The sequence below is a fragment of the Octopus sinensis genome, linkage group LG7 (genome assembly GCF_006345805.1).
Source record: "Octopus sinensis linkage group LG7, ASM634580v1, whole genome shotgun sequence".
In the NCBI taxonomy this organism is placed as follows: domain Eukaryota; kingdom Metazoa; phylum Mollusca; class Cephalopoda; order Octopoda; family Octopodidae; genus Octopus; species Octopus sinensis.
In genome coordinates this window covers 43,747,261-43,752,260 of record NC_043003.1, presented here as the reverse complement: position 1 = coordinate 43,752,260, position 5,000 = coordinate 43,747,261, and the positions used below count along the sequence as shown (strand labels likewise).

Here is a 5,000-nt window from a genome sequence, read left to right as displayed (position 1 = left end):
AATTTTTTTCATTTTTTTTTTGCCCTTCTCACACACCGTCACTAATTTAATAGGCAGACGATCATTTCTCCTTCCTTGTTGCATTTATCGTTGTTGTTGCTGTTGCTATTATTGTTGTCCTTACGGATATTGTCGTGCCTGTTGCTTATTGTTATTGTCGTTTTCGTTGAAACGCTGTTGTTGGTTTGTTTTTTTGTTTTTTGTTTTTTTTTTTTTTTTGGTAAATTTGTCTGAACGTCTTTTTTTTTTTTTGATATTATACTTCTGGGTTCTTGCATTAGTAATACATTAGTAATATTATTGGTATTAGTATTAAAAATATGTGCATGTTGTATACGTGGAGTAGAGACGGTAACATCATCAATATGCGTGCGTGTGCATACATGAGTGCGCGAGTGCACGTGTTTATGTGAGTGCATGTGTTTGTGTATATATATATATGTGTGTGTGTGTGGTTGTGTTCGGTGTGTGCGTGTATGTGCGTGTGTATATATATTGTATATATATATATATATATCTATATATATATATATATATATATACATATACTTAACATATACATATACACACAGACGACTGGCTTCTTTTCAGTTTCCTAATCCTCACAGGGCTATGGTCAGCCAAGACGATAGATAGTAGAAGACTCTTGCCCAAGTTGCGACGCAGAGGGACTGAACCATGAACCATGTGGTAAGGAAGCAAGCTTCTTACCACACAGCCACGCCTATGTGTTCTGTGTAATGAGTTTTGTACATATACCTATACATAGATACATACAATACATACATACATACATATACTACATACATACATACCATACATACATACATACATACATACATACATACATACATACATAATACATACTATATAACTGTGTGTATGTGTGCGCGTGTGTGTATGAACATATATGTGGTGATCGTGATTGAAGGTGTTGGCAATTTGTAAGTTTAGAGAAAATGACAACAGTTCAGGTGAAGAGTATCAATTTTTTTTCTTCTTTTGCTTTTTATCTTTTTATTCTCTTAGTAAAATTTTACAAACCCATTTAGTTTTATTCTACAATGAATCTACTTAGGGTTATGTTTTATAGATATTTTAATTATGACGGGGTCTACATGGGTGTATATTTAAATCGTTCACTAGATGGTGTTAGATATATAGATAGACAGACAGGCTGACAGATGGACGGATGGACAGGTAGATAGAGAAATAAATAAACAAACCGACAAACCGACAGACAGACAGATAGACAGTTAGATAGATAGATAGATAGATAGATAGATAGATAATATGTTAGGATGGATAGATAGATAGATAGATAGATATGATAGATAGATAGATAGATAGATAGATAGATAGATAGATATAGATATAGATAAGATATATATATAGATATATACCTATACATATACATATACATATACATATACACACAGACGACTGGCTTCTTTTCAGTTTCCTAATCCGCTCACAGGGCTATGGTCAGCCCAAGACGATAGATAGTAGAAGACTCTTGCCCAAGTTGCGACGCAGAGGGACTGAACCATGAACCATGTGGTAAGGAAGCAAGCTTCTTACCACACAGCCACGCCTATGTGTCTGTGTATGAGTTTGTACATATACCTATACATAGATACATACATACATACATACATACATACACACATACATACATACATACATACATACATACATACATACATACATACATATGAATAACTGTGTGTATGTGTGCGCGTGTGTGTATGAACATATATGTGTGATCGTGATTGAAGGTGTTGGCAAATTTGTAAGTTTAGAGAAAATGACAACAGTTGCAGGTGAAGAGTAATCATTATTTTCTTCTTTTGCTTTTTATCTTTTTATTCTCTTAGTAAAAATTTACAAACCCATTTAGTTTTATTCTACAATGAATCTACTTAGGGTTATGTTTTATAGATATTTTAATTATGACGGGGTCTACATGGGTGTATATTTAAATCGTTCACTAGATGGTGTTAGATATATAGATAGACAGACAGGCTGACAGATGGACGGATGGACAGGTAGATAGAAAATAAATAAACAAACCGACAAACCGACAGACAGACAGATAGACAGTTAGATAGATAGATAGATAGATAGATAGGTTAGGATGGATAGATAGATAGATAGATAGATAGATAGATAGATAGATAGATAGATAGATAGATAGATAGATATAGATATAGATATAGATATATATATAGATAGATAGATAGATAGATAGATAGATAGACAGTTAGAAAGATAGATAGATAGATAGGCAGACTGACAGACGGACAGATGGACAGGCAAATAAAGAGGCAATTAGACACAGAGAGAGAGAGAGAAGAGAGAGAGGTAGGCAAGTAGGTAGGTAGGTAGGTAGGTAGGTAGATAAATAGATAGATAGGTAGATAGATAGATAGATAGATAGATAAATAGGTAGATAGATAGATAAATAGATAGATAGATAGATAGATATAGATAGATAGATAGATAGATAGATAGATAGATAGATAGATAGATAGAAAAAAAACTTTTGCTCTCGTTTATACAAAGTATATTTAAATTAATCATTAACTTGTTGGTTATTTAGATATTGTGGGGTTTTTTTTATATCTTGGTATGTTTGATTCGTTTACTGAGGTTGTTGTTTTGTTGATATTTCGGTAAAATATGTATTAAAAAAAAAACTATAAATAAAAGGTTAAGGAACTGCAAAAGACACACCGATAAATTCCATGTTTCGAGTAAATAAATCGTAATCCGTTGTTTTCACTTCTCATTCTCGCGGTTATTTGTATATTTCACTCTTATTTGTATATTTCACTCTGCCATTCCTTTAACTTCGCTGCTTATCTTTCTTTCCTTCTCTCTTTCAAAATTTTTTCTTTCCGTTGTTACTTTTCTGCTGTTAGTTTTTCTCTCTCTATCTCTCTCTCTCTCTATCTCTCTTCTCTCTTTCTTTTCTTTGTATCGTTTGTGCCTTACTTTTCTTTACATCTGCCGTATATTTCTTTTTACTCAAACATATTTATATTCCATACACAAAGCCGACCAAACCGACCTCTGAGTTATTTTATCACAATCGACGCTACGCAAAGATTTTTCTTCTTACTCTTGTTTTAGAAAATCCATGTTGGAGAAATATATTCACTCACGGCTAGTCATAATTAGTGCGACTAGTCACGCCTTCTTCATCCCTCCTCTACTCTTACCTTCTCTTAACATCTATTCTCAATTTACCACTTCTACTCTTTCGCTCTCCTCACATTGATTGATCTCTCCCTCTCTTTCTCTCTCCCCATTTCTCTCTCTCTCTCTCTCCTCATCTCTCTCTCTCTCCTTTCTTCCCTCCGCCCTTCTTCATTTCATTTCTCCCAACTCCTTCGCTCTTTTATTTTCTTTCTTCTATCCTTCCTTTCATCCAATACCGTCACCCCTGTTATCTTCCTTCCTTTCAACTTCCTCGCCAAAATACTATTCATTCTGGTGAATCTATCATATTTTCTTTACTCCTTCTACCTGTAACGCACATATAGTCAGAACAACATATACATACATACACACACACACAAACACGGGAATACACACACACACACACACATACATTTGGAGTCACACACGTACACACACATTCGGAGTTACACACGTACACACATAGATTTACACATAGACACATATGACCACATACACACATACACACAGAGTTACACATGCACACACATACACAAAACACACACACACACACACAAAAACACACTCACATACACATGCACACGGATACATACACGCACACACGCACACACAAACACACAAACACACAAACACTCGCGCACACACACACGCACACAGTATACACGGCACTAATTTTTCTCCGCGCACATGCACACTCACACGCCTCTATGCACTCACGCACACGTGTAGCTCATATGCTATGACTACAGTTTATACTTGTAACTCTATCACCATGAACACGAAACTCCGACACAAACTCAGAGAGCGTTACTACTCCCACCGCGATAAGCCACCAGCTCCGATTACACGCCAGGAGAATTTCAGATTTATACTTCAATTTTGGCCATATGTACAACATACATATGATCTTACACAGACAGATACACATATACGCACACACATGCATACACGTACACACACACACACGAGCGCATGCATTCACTAATCACCAACCAATCCATCCATCCATTCATTCATCCATCCATCCATTCATCCACCCATTCATTCACGCATTCATATAAGGGTATGTGTGTATATATATATATGTGTTTGTGTGTGAATGTTCTACGTATACACACACTCGTACTCGTATACATAAACACAGACAGCTATATACATATATTTATGCATGCATATAAAGTTATCATAAATATGTGTGTGTGTGTGTGTGTATGTATATGTAAATGTATATGTGTATATATATATATATATATATATTATATATATATATATATATATATATATATATATATAATATATATTACATATATATATATATACATATATATATATAGCATATATATATATATTATATATATATATATTTATATATATATCTATATATGTAGGTCCCGGGTTGAGTCGGGGTTAACCACAGTAAATAAGGTACTCAATACATAGCAGAGTAAATAAATTTATATATAATAATATATGTAAATAATCTCAAAATTATAGTCATACATACAAACATACATAGACTGACACACACACATATATGCATACACATACGTAGGTATAATATATATATATATATATATATATATATATATAATATATATATTAAATCATCTATCTACTATATATTTGTGTGCGTGTCTGTGGGGTGGACTATATATATGTATATGTATATGTATGTATGATTGTATGCATGTATGTATGCTTGTATGTATGTATGCATGCATTCATGTATTTATGTGCGTATTTATGTATGTATATATATATGTATGTATGTATGTATGTATGCTTGTATGTATGTA

General features: G+C 33.5%; 1 protein-coding gene across 2 annotated transcripts in view; it reads right to left on the bottom strand.

Moving 5' to 3' along the window:
- Positions 1 to 3,265, bottom strand: part of LOC115214137 (putative uncharacterized protein DDB_G0277255) — a 222,536-nt gene extending 219,271 nt beyond the window's left edge. The window contains exon 1 of one of the 2 annotated variants that reach the window (XM_029783199.2): positions 2,737 to 3,265. The gene's annotated coding sequence lies outside the window, so the exon portion shown is untranslated. Of the gene's footprint in view, positions 180 to 2,736 lie in introns of those variants that run through there. The other variant, XM_036504728.1, reaches the window with a different exon arrangement.
- Positions 3,266 to 5,000: the final 1,735 nt, after the last annotated feature.